Below are 23,138 nucleotides of genomic sequence, written 5' to 3' on the forward strand. Positions count from 1 at the left end.
TAGAACCCTAACTTCCTGATTAGAATCAATTTGAATCTCTCACTAAAGCTCAGATAAAACTGTTCTCCCATCTTTCTGTCATTAAGGAAAATATAGACTTTGGAATCCTTAAGTCATTTTGTCTAATCAGGATATTTCTGGATTCTGAATAAAATTGTTTCATTATCATATGTAATGTTGTGATTGGCAGGGAGATGGAGTAAAGAGAACAGATGAGTTAGTTGTCCTCTGGTCTCCTCAGCCATGTGAAACAAAGTGTAGCTTTCTCTCCACCGCTGAAACAGCATTGCTATTTCAACCCTTTCTCTCAGAACTGTTTCTCAACTTTAATTATTTTCCTGCAGCTTCTCACAATTATTTTCTGCTGCTTTTCACTCTCATAGCATTTTTTCTCATGACTAGCATAAACTCCTGTGTCCACCAAATCTCTCTAGGTTCTTCTTTTCTCTGTTCCAGTTTTATTAAGGAAAGAAAATTTTTATTTTCAAACTATTAATGCATGCTTTTATATATTGTTTAATTTCAGGTATCCATCCTACTGGACCTTTTCCAATATAAACAACGGCAATTTCTATAAGCATTCCTAACCAAAAAAAAAAAAAAAAAAGGCTTTTTCCATATTTGTATGTGAGTGTGTGTGTGTGTGTGTGTGTGTGTGTTTTCGTTTTCTTTTTATATCCCATTAAATTTCTCAAAATCTCACTTAAATTGCTAGGCAAAAAGCTGGACAAGGTGCTAAAATAAATATATTCTAAAGACCTTATTCACACTGAATGTGATGAAGAGTTTGTCTCATGAAAGGATACCACAGGGTTTCTATTTGTTCTTTTTCCATTTATATTTGTGAACCACAATTTTTAATCATGATACTATGTTGCCAGCTCATGTATTAGTGATACTCTAGATTTTAGATGTTCAGAAAATGCACTTCCTCTTTCTTAACCTTGAAAATGTAATACCAACTATTATATTTCAACAGTGCATCTACAGATTGTCACCTTGCTTATGTCCCCAATGTTTATTAATGTATGTATATAACTTCTATATTGCAGTTATTTATTCATTTATAGTTTCTGTCTTCATCCCTCTTTCTCCCTCTAGAAGTATAATAAAGTCTATATTGTATTGATTTGGCATTGCCTATCACCAATACAGTGCTTGGCAAGAGAAAATATAATATAGAGTATTGCAAATGTCAAACTACTTCTTGTTCTAGGGCCGTAGAATTTGACAGAAACTGCATCAAACCTAAGATTCTTTTATGTACAAACACACACAGAGCAATCATTTCAAAATAATAGTTAAATATATATCACTTATATATATCTGTATACATATGCATATGTATATATATTATACACATGTACATATATACTTATAAATATTATGTTTTGCAAGCACAAACAAAACAACATTTAGATTCTATTCAATCTACCACTACTAGTCTAGACCATTAGTTCTTGAGAATTATTTCCTTTTTTTAATAACTTTTTACTTTATTTATTTATTTTTATGTGGTGCTGAGGCTCAAACCCAGGGCCTTGCACATGCAAGGCGAGCACTCTACCACTGAGACATAACCTCAGCCCTGAGAATTATTTCTATACTTAGATACTACCTATGTCTTACATTTATTTATCTATAAGAAGAAAACACAAAAAAAATGTATTAAGAAGATAAATTGAGAGTAATTAGGGGCAATAGGAAAAGGAAGAAATCATGGTGACAATGAAGTTTGCAATCCCATCAGGATCAGAAGGTGTTTAACAAAATACTATCAAAATTAAAAAAAATATGACTTTATATGGAAAGAAAGCTATACAAATACAACTCCTTGTAAACTAAAACAATCTTAAGACAAAATTTTGTTTACACCATTTTAAATGTTACTGTAGCTTTCCCCACCTCTTGATAACTGTGCCTTCAAAAGTCAATTGCAAATTCTTAGCCAACTATATTTTTTCTATTTCTTTCATCGTGGAAAACAATCTGTAGCGAAAAGTTATTGAAAACTCATGTTTTTGTTACTTCTTGATTACAAATTAATAAAATATTGTAATAGAAATTTATCCTCAGCAGGCACAGTGGCACACACCTGTAATCCTGTAGCTCTGGAGGCTGAGGCAAGAGAATCACAAGTTCAAAGCCAGCCTCAGCAAAAAGCAAGGCACTAAACAACTCAGTGAGACCCTGCCTCTAAATAAAATACAAAATAGGGCTGGGGATGTGGCTGAGTGGTCTAGTGTTCCTGAGTTCAATCCCTGGTACCCTCCCCCCCAAAAAAAAATTATCTTCCTTTGCTAAAATAATCTTATAAAACAAATCATGCTTTGGTTATTATTTGTTTGTTTGGGTGACACTGGGGATTGAAACAGACAGGTGATTGCTTTCTTTTTTTCTTTTCTTTTTTTTTTTTTTTTACTAGGGATTGAACCCAGAGGTTCTTAACCACTAAGCCACATCTCCAGCCCTTTTTATTTTTTATTTTGAGACAGTGTTTCACTAAGTTGCTCAGGGTCTTGCTAAATTGCTGAGGCTGACTTTTAACTTGAGATCCTCCTGCCACAGCCTCCCAAACTGCTGGGATTACAGGTGTGTGCCACCGGGCCTGGCTTAGAAAGGTGATTCTTTACAAAAGGATTGACCACATTATTTTTACAAATGGAAGATTCTGGAAATACTGAAATTGTGATTTTCTTTATAAAAGGAAAATTTATTCACTGTTTTCAGGAACACACATATATAGTAAGGTGGATATTTTATCTCTTTATTTTACTCCAAATTAAAGAACTTTTCACTTTCTAATAAATTATGAAGGAAACACTAACCTTTATTGTATGACAAGCTTGCAGAGAGCACCATAAAATTAATTCTAAAACTTACTATAATTTTAGCATCAAAACTGACTCTAAAACTTGTAGCATATTATAATAAGTAATGTAAAAGGAAATATTCACTTTTCTAAATTGGAACTAAGAAGCAACCCTAAATTACTCATTTTTTCAAGCTATTTAATCAGGTGGGGACAAATAAAAATTATGTTGAAGTGCAAAATATACTAGGTGGCATTGGAAATAAACCATAGAAGTCATCTGCTCGTAAAATGGTTCTTATACACCTAGAAACATTAAATAAGCTTTAGAACAATTACACATAAAGTGATTGCTCTTTTATGTTGAGGTTCTGTTTTATTAATTTCCAGATTTATATAGCAACTGTTCGGTGTAAATGTCCAAGAAGCTAACAATAAAATAATGTTTGAATAAAGAACTAATACTTAGTAGACACTTGGCACCCCACTACATCTCCCCAAACATACCTTTATGACATCTCCCATTCATAAGTATCCATGTGTTGACTATAAGCCATTAAAAACGGTATTATGGGATTCAGATTGGACAGTGAAGAGAGGCTTTTTCCAAAGATTAGGTTCAGCTTCAATTCTGAGGCTTTAGAAATACTTGCCAAAATTAGATAAACTTAAATTCTTTTGGCCGACTAGGTTTCTAGAGGCAACTAGATGCATTTTTATTTTTTAACTTAAGATTACATTGCAATAATGTACAATGTGATTCACAATGTAATTCCTAAATTAATTCTTTGCAATTTCTAAAGAGTTTGTTTCTCATCTAATTTTGGTGAATATGACCAATAGGGGGGAAAAACATTAAGTTACCTTAGAATTAAATATATATATATATATATATATATATATATATATATATATATATATATATATATATAAAGATACTTTAGATATTCTGCAAAAATTTCATTTGAGGTCTTGCTCATTGTAAACCTTACTTTATGAAATATTCCTTCATATTTGCCAAACCTTAGAATAACCCTTGTAAAAACCATAAATATGGTGCAGATAAACAGTGGCAGGCTTACATAATGAGGCATCCTTGCCAAATACGAGTAAAAGAAGACAGGAAGCCTGCCTCCCACTAAGCAACATGTTCCAGGCCTAGCGTGCCTAAAACACCATTATTCATGGAGTGGTCTGGCTCCTGGCAGAAGTTACGTCCCTGTGGGGCTACCGAAGGGGAGCCTGCAGAGCCCTTCAGGGCAAGGGGCACCAACTTAGCTTGCTTCCTCCTGCTTGTATCAATTAACACTTGCGAGCAATGTGGGCAAACATTCAGTTTTCATTACCAAGGGTAGCACATTGCATCCCATCTAATAGGTGCTTGATAAGTGGTAGTTAAAATAAACCACTATTTTAATCTCCAAGTGAGATTTTTAAGGAGTTATTTGTTCCCTGAATAAAATGGATATGGCATAATGAAAATTACACAGAAAGAGCACTTTCTCCTAGGCAGCATCAGTTTTACTCTGTTGATATATATATATCAAAAAAGGGCAGGGAATAAGGTCATTGGAACAAAAATTAAGTACTAATAGCAACTGTATTTTTGCATACTTGGATGGGCTAAGTGTTTGAATGGAGAAAAGGCGCACTAGTCATATGTGATGGATTAGAGAAACCATTGTCTTCTGTTAAGCACTTTTCTTAAAGAAGCAGTAGTTTCACAGGACAAAACAGTTACTCTGGCAGCTAATGACCTCTCACTTCCCAGCACTACCACTTACTAGACATATAATCTTCCATAAGTTATCTAATTTCTCTATGCCTCTATTTCTTCTAAATTTAATATCTATAATAACCCTACAAGATAGGTGATAGGTATTAAATGGGTCAGTTTGTAGAGTGCTTACAACAGTGCCTAGGCCAGGTGCAGTGGAGCATGCCCATAATCCCCGAGACCCGGGAGGCTGAGACAGAAGGATCACAAGTTTGAGTCAAGACTTAGCAACTAAGCAAAGCCCTAAGCAAAAATTTTAAAAAGAGAGGCTGGGAATGTAGCTCAGAGGTAAAGTACCCCTGGGTTAATTCCATAGTATCCCTTCCCCCAAATAAAAAGAATAGTGCGTAGCACTCATATGAAAAACTATGTTAGTATTAAATAACTTAATAAAATGATCCCAGATCCTAGGAGTAAAATAGTAATTATGGAACCAGGAAAGGGTGGAGAATAGTCAGACCCATAAAAACAAAAGATATCCACTCCAATCTTTTATTTGTTTCTTTATTGATTTATTGATTGCAATACTAGGGATTGAATACCAAGGTACTAAGATACTTCTCTAGTCCTTTTTATTTTGACACAGGGTCTGGTTAAATTGCTGAGGGTGACCTTGAATTTATTATCCTCCTGCCTCATCCTCCCCAGTAGCTGCAATTAGGGGTATTGCCACTGCGCCCACCTCTAATCTTTTATAGTTATTTTCTGTTCCTTAAAAGCTTCAGCTGTTTTGCATTTGCAATCACATGATTTAATTACTATTTGACTAGTCATGGCCAATGTGTTGAATTTTATATTATCCCTTTTTATTTAAAAGTAAGAATTATTGAAGAAGGCAATAAAAGTTTTCAGAAAAATAAAATACAAGTTTTCAAGATGCCATATAAGAAAAAATTAGGGAAATATATTTGTCCGTTGATGTTATTCTTTTCAACCATCTTTTCTTCCTAGTGAATTTGGCTTAAATTTGCTGGCAGCTCTTTTGGCCCTTGCGTTTAGATATGATTGTGGTTGATGACCTCTCAGAAGAGCCAAAGATAACTATCACTTTTATTCCTTTCCATTTTACTACTACATGAGCAGAACATCAATTACCAAAGAGAAGTCTCAGGATGCTTCAAATTTATACAATGGGAGATGGAAGACATTTAAAGGCATAAAGGTAAATCCCAACTCCTTACCTTTTATATGTATCACTAAGAACTTCAGGATCCTGTTTCTGATATATATTTGACCCTTCTTTAAACTTATGGACATGTAATGAAATCACATAAAATAATCTAAATTAAGAATTGGTGAAGAATGCTATAAAACTCCAGTGCCTTTAGATGTTGTCTTAATTTGGGTAATAAAAAACAATATATGAATTCATTTTGAAAACTATTTATTAAATGTTCATTTGGTTAGAAATAAAAACATAGATAGGAGTATGGTTAAGTCATTCATGCTCAAAAAAACTTATACTTTGGTGGAAGAAGGCAACATCCAAACATTTAACTAAAAAAAAAAAAAAGAACAAGCAATTCCAGGCATGGTGGTACACACCTGTAATCTCAGCTACTCAGAAGGCTGAGGAAAGAAAATCTCAAATTCCAGGTCAACTTGGGCAGCTTAGCAATACCTTGTTTCAAAATAAAATAAAAAGGGCTGGGCAGGTAGCTCAGTGGGAGAGCACTTGCCTACATGGATGAGGTCCTATAGTCAATCCACAGTGCTGCAAAAATTGCAAAAAAAAAAAAAAAAAAAAAAAATGAGTTCTATAACAAAGCACTCAGCAGGAAGGCAGTGACTCAATCAAAGTGGGAAGACAGGGGAAGAATAAAGGGAGAGGTGTCACTGGCTCTGACCTGGAAGTATAAGATTCATCTTTTATTTGATACTAATTTTATTATGCATGAAATGAAAGTTGTATTTTATTTCATATTCTAATCACATAGACCCAGGAAATGGTCTAGTTTTAGAGCAGATCAGCACATTCTGTCTTACTAGCAGTTACCATTAAGAGCAACCTAAGCCAGGCATGGTGGCTCATGCCTATAATCCCACAGCTCTGCAGACTGAGGCAGGAGGATCGCATGTTTAAAGCCAGATTCAGCAACTTAATGAGGCCCTTAGCAACTGAGCCAGATCCTGTCTCAAAATAAAAAATAAAAAAGGGCTGGGGATATGGCTCAGTGATTGAGCCTCCCTGGGTTCAATCCCTGGTATCAACGGAAAAAAAAAAAAAAAAAAAAAGAAAGAGAGAGAGAGAACAATCTGAATAGATAAGTCATGTTTGGTATTTAGATCTATCATGTTGATCATCTTTTCTGTGGGATTGGGGATTGAACCCAGGGTCTTGTCCATGCTAGGCAAGCACCCTACCACTGAGCTACATTCCCAGTCCTACTTTTTGTGAGACAGCATCCATTAAATTGTTGAGGCTGGCCTGGAGCTTGCTATCCTCCTGCCTCAGCCTCAGATATAACTGGAATCACAAGAATGTGCCACCATGCTGGGCTCATTGTCTTTACAGAAGTCTCCATTGAAATGATTTTCAGAACACTTTTATTTCTAGATCAGAAAATATGGGTTAGCATATTACACTCCATCTTTCCACTCATTGCTATGTGAATTTTAGTTTGTGATCATACCGGCCAAGATTCCTTCAAGAAACAGTAAAATGAATCTTTGACTGGGGTGAGTATGGGAAATACTGGTCTGTGCCTGGTTCAGGCATCCATCAATCAACAACTGCTGACATGTCATGAAAAAGAATATCAGTCATGGAATGTGTTCCCATTCCTATGAATTTGTTTCCCTCCCTTTTTTTTCTTACAACTTCACTACTCACCAACACATGGGATATAAACATGGTGTGATTTGCACCCCACAACATGGCCTGAGACAAAGGCAATTTTATCTTGCTCTCCAGAGTCTCTAGCAATTTCACTCTTTGCCACCTCTGTGCAAATTAGTCTCCCTCAGCAAGGTCTTCCTCCAGGGCAGGCCCCACTCTGACTCCAGGTGGTGTCTCTAAATAGAAAGACACAGACACAGCCTCAAAGCAAAATGTCAGCTAGCAGAGAAAAAAATATTGAGAAACAATTCATAAGAAAGAATATTTCTTAATCGTTTCATAAGAATTTCCCCCACCTTATCTACATCACCAAATAACTGAGAGGGGAACTTAAGAAACCCCTTGGGAGAAGACCATCTCACACTGGCTGTGCACCCTGGGAGGGAAATGCATGATGTCACAAGTCTGTTCCTTCTATTTTGCAATCCTGTGGCAGTACCATCCTGGCTTGGACATGCTCGCTTCTGCCATCCTTCTGGTTGTTAATTTAGGAAAATGTTACAGATTACAAAGAAACACACTCCTTATCTTGTACAGTAAAGTAATGTCAGCCATCTTTCTCCTGGAAACCAACAATTTTTTGAAAATCATTGTTAGATATTGAAGCAAGGAAAAAGTTAACAGTGTCTGTAATTTACTTAAAGAATAATTTTACTCTGTGCAGTCAGGGTAAATGATATTTATGTGAGACTTGGTCTATGTTGCTTTGAAAATGCCTTATTAAAAAAAAGGAAGGAAGGAAGAAAGAAAGGACGGAAGGAAGGAAGGAAGGAAGGGAGGGAGGGAGGGAAAAGAAGGAAGCAAGAAAGGAGGGAGGTAGGGAGAGGGGGAGGGAAAGGTCAAAAAATGCTCCTTTTGTTTCTGAGGGCGATGAAATTCATTTCACATCTATGCACTGACCAAGGTGCTGTGAGGCCAGGAGATTGTATTTGCCGCAGACTACATGGCCCTGTGCTCTCACGTGTCAAAAGTGACAGAAATTTTCACAGAAAATTATCCCTATAGCCAAGCAGCTACAAACTGTCTAATCTGCTTCAGAAAAACACAGGACTTTTTTAAGAAAAAAAGAAAAATAACTTCAAAGTGCTTGAAGCTCCCAAGATCATTTTATAACCATGTAACAAATTAGCAGCAAAACCAAGGAAAACTCACTGTTGCCTAAATAGATGAAGTCTGAAAGCCACCTCTCAGAAAGTCCTCCTACAACTGAGTGTATTTTTCAGACAGCTGGTCTCTGAGAGGAGATTTCAGCACAAAAAGCCTGCAATTCCTGAGCATTGTTCCAAGGAGATCGTCTTTCCTTTTATTACTTTGTTTTGAGTTTTTCTGGGTGGCACTGAGGATGTTTTTGAGCATCTTTTTGCTTCCATCAGGATTTTACTCATTTTCTTCTTCTGTTAGACTGAGGCTGAATTTCAGCCGTCCTTATGCATTACCCAAACCCAATCAACAACCCCAGACTCCAAGAGAATTTCAGGCTCACTTATTTCCATGTGGCAGCCAGACTGCCAGCTCACTTGATGATTCATCTGTACCAGTTGGAAGGATACAGAGAGACAAGTGCCCCAGTGAAGACAGGGCAGGGAGATCTTCTTAAATCCCAGCTTTGTCAAAGCTCAACTTAAGCCTTTAGAAATGCCATCAGACATCAGTTTCTTCATCAGCAAAATGAGAATCATCCTAGAATTATGACATTCCATTTTCTTTTCTTTTATGAAGTGCTTTGAGGATGGGAATAGTTGCATTTATTTTGCTTAGCAGTCTAAATTAATGGGGTCAGAAACATGACACATCATATGTTTGGTGGCACTTCCTTAATTGTCTTGATCTGGACCTAGTCCATTGCTGATGCATTCAAATTCACTCAACTTTCTCATTGATGACTATCTCCACTATGTTGGCTTTACTTTGGATATCTAATGTCAAAATGTTCCTTATTGAAGAAACAAGATAGACTTCAAGAAGTTTGTTCTGGCCAGGTGCAGTGGCACACGCCCGTAATCCCAGCAGCTCAGGAGGCTGAGACAGGAGGATCAGAAGTTCAAAGCCAGCCTCAGCAAAAACAAGGCACTAAGCAACTCAGTGAGACCCTGTCTCTAAATAAAAAATACAAAATAGGGCTGGGGTTGTGGCTCAGGGGTCAAGTACTCAAGTCCAATCCCCAGTAGCCTCCCCCCCCATAATTAAGTTTGCTCTGGTCAACTACTACTAGGCAGATTATTTTAATCATCCAGGAAAGCTGTTTGAATTAATAATTCCATCCAACTATCAGAAATCAATGAAGAAAGCTCAATAAATAAGCAAACTTGAAAATTAAAGAATCAAAACAACAAAGCAAGCTCATTGATTGGAAGAGTCATTAGATTCCATCTAATTCCAGAATGTCACTACATTTATCAAAGATTGAAATAATGGTTATGGAGAAAAGGTAAAATGCTTACTCTTCTTCCCAGCAATCACTTGAGTTCTGCCTCAGAAACATTACATCATACACATGGAAAACATATACCACGTTTACTTCAAAATGTTTATTTTCAAATGTGATGAATAAGTGAAATATGTAAAATGAAAATTGTATGTTTTATCTTGCCATATTTTTACTACATTCATAATATTTCATTTAAGAATGAGAACAAATAATTTCTGCTATAAGATGCACTAGAATAAGATATTTTTTTAAATGATCACATGTGGGCTCAAATATGAGTATAGGAGATTACCCAAAAATAGATTTTGTAGTAGAGTGACAATAATTAGTTTTCATTAATTTTTGTCCTGAGTTCTATTATCTTCTCAGACTCATTGGCCAATATCATACTCATATTTGACTGACATAATAATCAGTCACATAAGATGTTTTATTAATTCTAGAGTATCGATGTTCTTTCAATTTTTTTGAATGAATATCCTACTGTGATAGTTAATTTTATGAGCCAAATTGCCTAGATTAGTGTACCCAGATGTTGGATCAAACCCTAGTCAAGATGTTACTATAAAGTCATTTCACTTTGAGTAAAGCAGATTACCCTCCATAATATGGATGGGCCTCATTCAACCAGGGAAAAGCTTTAAAAGAAGACTGAAGTCCCTGAAAAAGAAGGGATTCGGTCTCTGGACTCAACTGCCATATCCCTAGACTGTTGGCCTATTCTGCAGATTTCAGATTTACCAGTCCACAAAAATAGCACAAGCCAATTTCTTAAAATGTTCTCTTTTTTACATACATACATACACACACACATACACACACACACACACTTTTTTTATTCTGTTTTTCTGGAGAACCTGACTAATGCAACTACTTTATTTGGTTTGTTTGTTTGTTTGTTGTTGTTGTTGTTTTAATATATTAGGGATTGAACTCAGGGGCACTCAAAACACTGAGCCACATCCTGAGCCCTTTTTTGTATTTTATTTAGAGACAGGTTCTCACTATGTTGCTGAGGGCCTTGCTAAGTTGCTAAGGCTGGCTTTGAACTCAAGATCCGAGGATATTTGCTTGAGTTTTTCCTTTGGCCTTTACTTCATGAATCCCTCTACACACCTTCTTGGGTGATGCTGACTGAATCTATCAGTACTGAAGAAATGCAGACACAGGAGAGTGAGAGGGAACAGCAAAACAAAGGGTTGAGGAAATGAAATAGAAGTGTGCTCATGCCCTCGCTATGTTTACACAGGGGCATTCCACACATCACCATCCAAAAAGGAAAGGAAAAAGTGAATTTGACATACTCAGGCGATGAGGTCTGTGCAATTAACACCCAAATTGAGCTAAATGCAGAGAAGAAACCAATGGTGTTCATGGAATTGTGGACTTTAAAAAAAATATTTGTTAGTCACAGACTTTATTAAAGTTACAATGTAATCTCAAATCACAAATGTCATATATTTCCTGATTAGCCAAAGCCAAATAAAATTTGTGCCTCCTGAAAGAAGGCTTACATACCAGAATTCTTCTAAGCCTAGTGGCTCCATCAGCTTCACACAGGCCAATTCCTACTGCATTGATCATCTTCCTTCTAATTAATAATCATCACACCAGGAAGCACCTAAGTATCAGGAGGCCAGAGGCTCACTGTTCAATTTGGTGAAAGACTATTCCTGCAAATAATCCTTACTACAAAAAGACTCTTATGGTTATTCTGTTCATCTGTGCTGAAATTTTTTTGGGGGGAGTGGTACTAAGGATTGAACCCAGGGGTGCCTAACCACTGAACACCATCCCCAGCCCTTTTTTAAAAAATTCTAATTTGTTATGTATGAGCAGAATGCATTACAATTCATATTAATAAATGGGCCAAGGAACTGAACACACACTTCTCAGAAGATGATACACAATCAATCTATAAATACATGAAAAAATATTCAACATCTCTAGCAATTAGAGAAATACAAATCAAAATTACTCTAAGATGTCATCTCACTCCAGTCAGAATGGCAGCTATTAAGAATACAAACAACAATAAGTGTTGGAGAGGATGTGGGGGGAAAGGTACACTCATACATTCGCTGTACCAATTTGCAGTTCTCCCAGCAATCTGGAAAGCAGTATGGAGATTCCTTGGAAAACTGGGAATGGAACAAGCATTTGACCCAGGTATCCCTTTTACATTTATTTATTTATTTATTTTTAGAGACAGGGTCTCTCTGAGTTGCAAAGCGCCCTACTAAGTGCTGAAGCTAGCTTTGAACTCTCTCTCTCTCTCTCTCTCTCTCTCTCTCTTTGGTACCAGAGGTTGAACTCAAGGGCACTCAACCACTGAGTCACATCCCCAGCCTTTTCTGTATTCTATTTAGAGACAGGGTCTCAATGAGTTGCTTAGAGCCTCCCTAAGTTGCTGAAGCTAGCTTTGAACTTACTATCCTACTGTTTCAGCCTCCTGAGCTGCTGGATTACCGGCCTGCACCACTGTGCCCAGATAATTTATTTTTTATTTTTTATTTTTTTCTAGTACTGTGGATGAAACCCAGAGTCTTGCACATGTAAGGCAAGCACTCTACCACTTATAACTGAGTTACATCTCCAAATGAGACTTAATTTTATAGAAAGCCATACAGGATCATGGATGAGGTGAAGCCTGGAAATCAAAGACCTAAAAATATACAACTCTTACAATCTCCAAAATAGCACAGAGAGTATTGAATGAGTACTGTGTTTGGACATTGCAAATGGAATTTCCTTCATTTCCAAACTGATTTAAAAAGAAGGAGAGCCAATGCCATCCAAATTGATTAGCAAGGTGTGCCTAAGCGAATACCTATTTACCTGTACATATCTTTGTGTAAATTTTAATGATAAAGCCAAGTCTGCTTCTTAGCATAGAGTCCGGTATTTAGCTTAGGCTTGAAATGGAATATTAGAGAGTCAGTGATATTTCTCGCAAATATCCTCTAAGTCCATGTTGAAAACATGCTCTTGCAGCCAGGAATGATGGCACATACCTGTAATCCCAGCTACTTGGGAGGCTGAGGCAGAAGGGTCACAAGTTTAGGGAGACTTGTGACTTAGCAAGACTCTGTCTCAACTAAAATTTGTAAAAAGCTGAGGAATAGCTCACTGGTAGAGTGCTTGCCTAGCATTTACAAGGTCCTGGATTTGATTCCCATTACCAGAAAAAAGTAAAGCAAAGAAAAAGAACATGTTTTTGCATACATAAAAATAGAGTGTCTAGGGCTGGGGTTGTAGCTCAATGGAAGAGCAATTGCCTGCCCTGGGTTCAATTCTCAGCACCATGAACAAATAAATAAAATAAAGGTCCATCAACAAGTAAAAAATTTTTTTTTTTTAAAAAAAGGAATGTCTAACTTATGTTAACAGATTTTCATTCAAAGCTGCCATATGTGAATTTTCAAAAACATTCAAAATATTAGAGAAAATATTCGGCATTTGGTTTTTTGGGGATTGGCTAATTTCACTTAGCATTGTCTTCTCTAACTCCAAATGCCATGATTTTATTCTCTTTAGAGAAGAAAATGCTAAGTTAGCCAATCCCAAAAAAAAAAACAAATGCCAAATGTTTTTTCTGATATAAGGAGGCTGATTCATAGTGGGGTAGGGATAGGGAGCATGGGAGGAATAGAGGAACTCTAGATAAGACAAGGGGTGAGAGGGGAAGAGAAGGGGCATGTGGTTAGAAATGATGGTGGAATGTGATGGACATTATTATCCAAAGTACGTGTATGAAGACATGAATTGGTGTGAATATACTTTGTACACAACCAGAGATATGAAAAATTGTGCTCTATATGTGTAATAAGAATTATAATGCATTTCACTGCCATATATAAATACAAATAATTAATTAAAAAATAAATAAATAAAATATTACACTGCATCATTTCCCCCCACAAAAAATTCACAATGAATAATTTGATTTTATGGACTAAATATGGCCAACACAGTTCTAAGAGGAAAGGAAGAGAGAGTAACTAGTATTTTCTGAGCATATATTATGTACCAGATACTTTTATACCATCTGTTTATTTTTATAAATTTTTATTGAAATCATATTATCTTCATTTTATGGGTGACTAATGTGAAGCTCAGGGAGTTTTAGTAATGATTAGTAATGATTTATTTAGTAATGATTCTACTAAATATTTAGATATGCTTGATATAATTAATATTAATCTTTTTTAATACTAATAATGGAGATTGCCTATCATTTCACATCCTATGTGCCAGTTGACATGATCAAGCAGATGCTATTTTTTATAAACCCCAAAAAGAAAAAAGAACGATTGCCTGGGCCTGGTGGCACACACCTATAATCCCAGAAACTCAAGGTTACAGTTAGACTCAAGTTCAAGGTTAGCCTGGGCAATTTAGTAAGACCCTGTCTCAAAATAAAAAATAAAAGGTCTGGGGATGTAGGTCAGTGGTAAAGTGCCTCTGGGTTTAATACCCAATATAAAAAATAGAAAAGAAAAGAAAAAGTTAGATAAAAGAATGATCAGACAATTTTTTTTGCTGATTTATATATCATCTATATATTACCTTATACCTTGTGATAAGCAAAATATGTTGACTTCAATTGAATATTTTTCTCCAGCATAAATTAAATATATTCTCACATGTTGTAAATAAAACTGAAATGAGAATAATAGTTTTTGGTTTGGATAAATTATAACATATTTTTAAAAGAGTACACATTTGTTCCAAATGTTTTCTGAGAACTGCTGTACCATAAACTGATGCACATGATGACAGGAGCCCCATTTGGAGGAAATGATTTATTAGCACACTATAGTCATGTGTGTATATGAACATTCCACCCATCAGACTCCAACATGCTGTCAGCAGCATGAGATCTCTGAGCTATTTCTCCAGAGATGCTCTTTTTTTATAAACCCAAAATAAAGTGGTGGCTTTGAATCAACTAAATTTTTAATTTAGTTTTTATACTGATCAATAGAAAATATTTAGATATGTTTGATAGAATTAATACTAATCTTTTTTAATACTAATGATTCATTATGGAGATTGCCTATCATTTCATATCGTAAATAATGTCACAATAATTATGATGATTATAATCGTACTTAGCAAAGATCCTACAGCTGTTAAAAGGTAGAAAGAGTTCTAACTAAGGTCTATGGTACCAGAACTAAGCTACTTATTAGCAGTATACTACTAGCAATTTATACTTTTAAAATTGAATATGCAATGAAATTTTATATGTAAATACAAATTTGTCAGGTGCACTGGTGCATGCCTGTAATTCCAGCTACTCGAGAGACTGAGGCAGAAGGATCCCAAGTTTGAGGCTAGCCTCAGCAATTTAGTGGAACATTGCCTTAAAATAAACAACAAAAATGGTTAGAAGTATAGTTTAATGGTAGACCACTTACCTAGCATATGTGAGGACCTGGGTTCAATCCCCAGTACTGGGGAAAAAAATGTTTTGTGTGTGATATATGTTATAATATATACGTTGAGGTATGTTCACATATTTTAGATATTATGGTTATTATACATATATAATTAATAATCTCCTCATAAAAATATCCTGTAATCTGTATAGTGCTGCTATTATTGTTGCACCATTTCACAAATTAAAAAAAAAATTAAATTGAGACTCAAGAGAAGTTAAATGTGGGCCCAAGTTTTACAATTAGGAATTGTGAAACTATGTAGGAATCAAAAGTGATCTTTGACTGTTAGCCTTCTCAAGTGACCCGTTATGGGTTTATCATCACGCAAATTATTTCAACTTCACCAAATTTATAAGATTTTAAAGGAATTGAGAGTCCACACATTAAGCTCAAAGCTCTGCCAGTGCCATTATTTATTTATTTATTTATTTACCTTGTTTTCTATTATTATTATTATCATCATCATCATCATCACCACCTGCATTACAATTCTTAATACTACTTACTTACTTTGCTGTACTGGGGATTGAACCCTGAGTAGGCAAGTGCCCTACCCCTGAGCTAAGTTCAGCACTTTTTATTTTATTTTGAGACAGGGTCTTGCTAAATTGCCCAGGTTGACCTTGAACTTGCCATCCTGAGATGGTGGACATGTGATGCCACCATATGGAACTCCATTATTATGCTCTCTAAGGGAGGTACAGTGGTCTTTACCCAGTTAAGAGGTACATTAATATTTATTCCCAGGAACATGGAGAGGTTTATATTTTTGAAACACAAACAAACAAAAAGAAAAGGATCTTGTATAAAGAGAGTATTTTAAAAATCTTCTTTTAATCCCTCAGGATCACTGAAATTGGTCACTAATTAATATTAGTATTAATTATTTTCCAAATTTAGTGACTGGTCCTGGCTGCTGTGATTTGAAAATCAGGAAAAGAATTTGTGGAGGCCTGTTGAGAGAAATTTGAAATTTGTGGTCAATTCACTTATTTAACTTAAGAATCAAAACTATTTTGTTTGTTTGTAAATATGAAAGAAACTGTATTTATATACTCTCTTCTGCACAGAGACTTTGTAGGAAAATGAGATGACATATGTACCAAGTGCTTTTAACTACTCAGAATGTCATAAGAATAAATGGATTTTTCAATTCTTTCCATCTTTTCTAGAAAGAAATCAATAATATTTTCAAGGACCATTCAGTGTAAATACAGCAGTATTTCTTATTTGCTCTGGGAGACACACACTGCAGACTTTATTATTTCACCAGCTTTTTTATCCATGTGGATTATCATTTCCCATCCACTAGAGCTCACCCTTTTATTTTCCAAAACTAAGCTCTGTCAAACAATTTCTAAAGACCTGACATCATGTTTGTAGCATAGCATATTTTGAAAGCTAAATCTAACTAAATTCTTTTCATTTGACCAAAAAAAAAAAAAAGAGAGAGAGAGAGAGAGACATGCCTACGTCAGAAAAGCAGAAGAGACAGAGCCCAGGCAGACACTCTGACACCTACATAAACTTATACAAGGACTTGCATAAATGACACAAACAGTTATACTTGATTTGACACCTAAAAAAAAAAGTTATTCTGACATACAGAAAAAAGAAACATTATTTTTAGATAGCAAAGTGGTTGTGAAAAATGGATAGTCTGAAGACTGAGGCAGGGGGACTGCAAGGTCTAGGTCACCCTAGGGCAACTAGTGAGACACTGCCCCAAAAGAAAATAAATAAATAAATAAAAAGGGTTAGGAGCACAACTCAGGGGAGGAGTGATTGCCTAGCATGCACATGACCCTAGGTTCAATTCCTAGTGCTGCCAGTGAGAGAGAGAGAGAGAGAGAGAGAGAGAGAGAGGAGAGAGAAACACACACACAGACACACATACACACATACACACACACACACACACACAAAGTGGGGGGGGGGGGAAGGAAAGAAGAAAGGAAGGAAGGAGAGAAGGAGGGAAGAAGGGAAGGAGGAAAGGAGAGAGAGACCTAAAATTTCAATATATGTATTGTTAAATTATTTTCCTATCTATGGCATTGCTCAAAATATGGTAGATAGAATTTTAGGCAGGATAAATCTGAGAAATAAATTTGAATGACTTCCACATGCTATAGAAGATAAAGATATTCAATTTTGTGTATAAAAATTTGACACATAGGTACTCTTTTCTGAGTGCCCAGCCTAGGTAGTAGACAAAGCACTTTGCATACATCATCTCCTTTAATCATGACAAGGGTGCTCTGTACAGATAAGGAAACTATGGCCCCGAGTGGTTATAGAGTTACCATGCGGACACAAGACCAGTCCTTACTCATCCTCAGCACATCATCAACACACTCTCACATCATTTCATCCCTTCTCCAGTGGTCATCCTTTAGACATGAGAGGTTACTTCATTTCTTTATTTTATATGCAGCTTAGTTATGAAAAATAGCTTTTTTCCACCAACCCAATAGTTTTTCTTTATATGGCATTATATCTGGAGGCTACAACTAAGTGACTTTCTTGCAATCCATCTTGTCTCACTGAGGAAACTCCATCCAGGCAGGGTTATCCCCTTGGTTCTCCGATATCCCCAAGTATCTAGAACAGTGCTAGACATTGAAAGGGGGCTAAAATGAGTTGCTTTCTGTAATATTTTGCCTTTATTCTCACATTAATATCAAGATCTTCTGAGAACACTGGTTCTACAGAAAAATTAAAGGTTTGATATATTTACCTCAAATAGCATGAGAAACAGCCACCAGCCTATCTTTCTAAATAGTTTTCTTCTATACAGGAATAAAGGAACATTATTAAGTTATTCTAAATTCAATATTTTTCTTTAAAAAATACTAAACACAGTTTATTCTGAGAAAATGCTTATGAAGGAAAATTAGGTCAACATGGCTTCTCTACCTAAAAATTAGGATTTTTTTTTTATACTATGAATAAAACTCATTGGTATTTAACCACACCCTCAGCCCTTCTATCTATCTATCTATCTATCTATCTATCTATCTATCTATTTATTTTCTTGTTTGTTTGTTTATTTATTTATTTATGGTGGCAGAATCTCACTAAGTTGCTCAGGGCTTTGCAAAATTGCTGAGACTAGCTTTGAATTTGTAACACTCCTCAGCCTCCTGAGCCACTGGGATTACAGGAGTGCACCACCACATCCTGCAAAATTAGGAAATTTTGAGTAGAATGCAAGTTGTATATGAATTGAAATTGTAACCCAGTTTGCACTTATACTTAATCCTCTTTTTATGGCTTTCTCGTATGTTTAAAAGTAGTCCATTAGCACATATGATAAAGATGAGTGTTTATCATTTTATTAGATCAAAACCTCTAGAAGAAATTTTCTGTGAAATTTTTTGAGTGAAAACAAAGTGACTCTGCATGTGACATCATGCCATTGAAGAAATGCATTTCTATGACAGTATTAAAAAGTCCCTTTTCAATTTGACTTCTTCATCAAATATTTATTAGGTCTCTGTTACTAAATCAGTCTGGAATTTACTGGTTTTGATCCAGTCTGGAAATACTTTTTTAAAAAATTATTCTCAATGTTGTTAAAATAGTGTCATTACTCTTTCAGGACCAGACTTGAATACAAGCAAAGCAATCTAATGTAAAATGTAAACTACAGCATACTGTTGTCGATAGTGTTTCCATAAACCATCTCTTTTGCAAATTAGTAAAAGTGCTATTTCTAAAAAATGTTTATTTGTTTAGAGTTAGTAGGATTACATGATCACGCTTTTAAACAGAGCCTTGGTATTCAGACAAGATCCTCTTCAGTTTCAAATTTTCCTAATTCCATAAATTCAGATTTACCTACTTCCTTGAATTCACGTTTTCCTAATCCCTTGAATTCAGTCTGTTTACTTCAGTCATTTCTCCATTTGACCATAGAGTTAGTCTAAATCTTGTCAATAAGCCTTTGTTTTATTTTACTTATTTCCTGGAAAATTATCCAAATTTATTTTTTTAAGCACTGAATACTGAACACAGGAGTGCTCTACTATTAAGCTACATTCCCCGCCCTTTTTTATTTTAAGAAAAGAACTCATTAAATTACATAGACTGGCCTCAAATTTAGGACCCTCCTGCTTCAGCCTTCCAAGTAGTTGGGATTACAGGCAGCACTACTGCACCTAGCTTCTATATTTTAAATTTACAGAAAAATTAAGCAGAAAACACAGAATTATATATATCCACCCCACTATCCCTCACCACAGGCATGATGTACCAATATAGAGTCATTATTATTAATTAAAATCTATGATTTTTTTTTCATTTAGTGCTATCCTATCCTTATGAAATTTATTAACTGTATTCAGTATGCAAAATCCATTGTTTGCAGCCTTTCTTATTGGGCACCAGCCATTGCCATGGACATTTAGAATAAAATGGTGATTAAAAACAGTCCTGTATCTTAGAGTGTAGCTGAAGAGATGATGTCTCAGTCAGCTCTTTCACTTCTGTGACTAAAAGACTTGACCAGCACAACTGTAGAGAAGAAAAGGTTTATTACAGGGCTCATGGTTTCAGAAGTCTTAGTCCATAGAAGGCTGGCTCCATTTGTCAAGGTAAGGCTGAACATCATAGAGGAGAGTATGGCAGAGGGAAGCAGCTCACATGATGATCAGGAATCAGAAAGAGAAACTACACAAAGCCACACCCCAATTCATACCTCCTCCAGCCACACATACCCCACCTGCTTCTAGTTACCACCCAGTTAATCCCTACCAGGGGATTAATTCAATGACTGGGTTAAAATTCCTACAACCTGGCCAGGCTCAGTGGTGCCACCTGTAATCCCAGCAGCTCAGGAGGCTGAGACAGGAGTTCAAATCCAGCCTCAGCAACCTCCAGGTGCTAAGCAACTCAGTGAGACCCTGTCTCTAAGTAAAATACAAAATTGGGCTGGGGATGTGGCACAGTGGTCAAATGCCCCTGAATTCAATCTCTGATATCCCCCCCAAAAAGTCAATATTTAGAAAACAACTAATCCTAAATAGGCATGCACAACCCAAGATGCAGTGAGAGGTTTATAAAGCCAAATATGGTAGAGATTTTTCAATTTCCAACAGTCATATTCATATATATGTAGCAGAAGATGCTTAAAACCATACCTGCTGATTATAGTCATTTTCCCCTAGAAATTCTACTACAGTGCCTAACCCACAAAGAATGTTTCTTCCCTGGATTTGATATCCCTAGTACCAAGGGTGGAGGGTGGGGGGGAAGAAAACTTAAAAAAAAAAAAAAAAACTTTCTTTACTAAAATAACTATCCAAAGTTAAGAACAATGGAGATTTTATATATTATATGCAGATAGAATTGAATTTTCTCCACATTGTAAGGTTTCATGCTATCTTGTTGAATTTTTCCCCCAAGGAAAGTGATAAAAGCCCCTTTACTTAAGCCATTAAAATATTGACTAGACAACACAATCTAATTCATATCAGAAGAAGTGAACAAGATGTTTTAGAAGTTCATGTCTCTACTTTCTCCAAACTTCAAAGTTAACAAATCTTGGGAGAAAACAATGGAACAATCTTCTCAGACAAAGTCTAGAATAAGGGTGTGGTATATTCCTAAATACATCAGCCCACACAACTACTTTCTTGCATTGCTTAAGTTAATTGGCATATTTAATTCCTCACTTCAATGACAGTTCAAAAAGCAAATCTATACATATTAAAAGCGATTGTCGCAAGGTTGCACTACATGGTTTTAATAAAATACTGCATTACTAGATCCTAGTGGAAACCTTTTTGAGTTTTTCCAAAACTTCACCTAGCGTCATGCATACCTCCTACTACTCCCAGACCCTTCTCAAATAACTCAGAGGTCCTGTGTCCACTAAGCAGTCCTTCTCAAGAAGATTACACATTATTTTAAATTGGTTCTTGTTAGTTACATATGATGGCAGAATACATTTTGGTGTTGTCAATGAAATCAAAGTACTTGGGAACTTCCCTGGGCTCTGCCTTCTTAAAATCCAGAATACCATGTGATAATCATTTTAAGGTATCATATGTTAAGTATACACACACACATATATACATATATATAAACTTTAGTGAATATATACACACATATATACATATATGTATATGTATATGTATATATGTATGTGTGTGTGTGTGTGTATGAAGAGGGAGAGACTTTAGTTAACATTTAAATAGAAAAGTCTTTTGTTAAGGAATATTTAGTTGTTGTTTTTGCATCTATGAACAACTTAGAAGCCAAGAAATAAAGTTTACAGGATTTGGTAGTGGGGGCAGATTATTTGGAATAATTATACAAACATGTGTATATCGTATTCTAATTAGGACCCCATTCTTGTAGATGTACATGATGGTGGGTTCACTGTGGTATATTCATATATAAGAAAGTTATGTCAGATTCCTTTCACTATCTTTCTTTTTCCTACCCACCCACTGCTTCCCTTAGTCCCCCTTTTTCTAATCCATTGAATTTTTATTCTTCCCTTCTGACCCCCCCCCCCTTTATTGGGTCACACCTTTAAAAGCTACCATTTAAAACAATTTTTCTTCCTCATTCTTTGTTATGGAGCAACTTTAGGAATAATCACTAACTTTGAATAAATGGATATTCATGGATCATTTAGTAGGTGCCAGATACCAGACAGATCATTTTTCTTTAACCACATAGAGAAAAAAGGTAACATCTTACATTACGGAAAAAGGAAGCTGATGTTTAGAAAAGCAAACTGGCTAATGAGTGATAGGAAAAGGATTTCAACTCAGATATCCTTTTATCCCTTCTCTATACTCTTTCTGCTTTCCTTCAAATGCCTCAATCAAATCAGTATTCAATTTCTGAGGTATGGGGTATAGCTCAGAGGTAAAAGCACTTGTCTGGCATGAAGGCCTGTGTTTGACCCCCAGACCAAAAAAAAAAAAAAAATTAAAAAGGATTTCTGTGGAAATCAGGAGATTCCACAGGAAACTTCCACAGACCCAGGATCACTCCTTAGTTGGAGGCCAGCCACATCTAGTGTTACCTTTTTCCCTTCCTTGACTCTCACTATCACCGGGACTGCCCTGCAAATTCCTCTGCCTCCGATCCTGGCTGTAGAGGGGAATGATACTGGTGATCAGCTATCAGGTCTGGGTAGGGATGGTTGCCCTTTACATTTATTTTTTTCTTGCTTGCTTTTTAAATTTGTTCTAATTAGTTATACATGACAGTAGAATGTACTTTGACACATCATACATAAGTAGACTATAACTATAACTTCTGATTCTTCTGGTTGTATATGATGTAGAATCACACCAGTTGTGTAATCATATACATATGTAGGATAATAATATCAGATCCATTCTTCTATCCTTCCTACCTCCATACCCCCCTCCCCAACCTTCAAATCCCTCTGCCTAAACCAAAGTACCTCTATTGGTCCCTTGCCACCCACCTTATTGTAAATTAGCATAAGCAAATCAGAAAAAAACATTTGGCCATTGGTTTTTTGGGATTTGCTTATTTCACTTAGCATGATAGTCACCAACTCCATCCATTTACCTGCAAATGCCACGGTTTCATTCTTCTTTAAGGCTGAGTAATACTCCATTGTGTATCTATACCACATTTTCTTTATCCATTCATCTGTTGAAGGGCATCTAGGTTGATTCCGTAGTTTAGCTATTGTGAATTGAGCTGCTATAAATATCTATGTGGCTGTGTCATTGTAGTATACTGATTTTAAGTCCTTTAGATATAAACCAATGAGTGGGATAGCTGGGTCAAATGGTGGTTCCATTCCCAGTTTTCCGAGGAATTTTCATACTGCTTTTCAG

Source organism: Marmota flaviventris, chromosome 6, assembly GCF_047511675.1.
Source record: "Marmota flaviventris isolate mMarFla1 chromosome 6, mMarFla1.hap1, whole genome shotgun sequence".
In the NCBI taxonomy this organism is placed as follows: domain Eukaryota; kingdom Metazoa; phylum Chordata; class Mammalia; order Rodentia; family Sciuridae; genus Marmota; species Marmota flaviventris.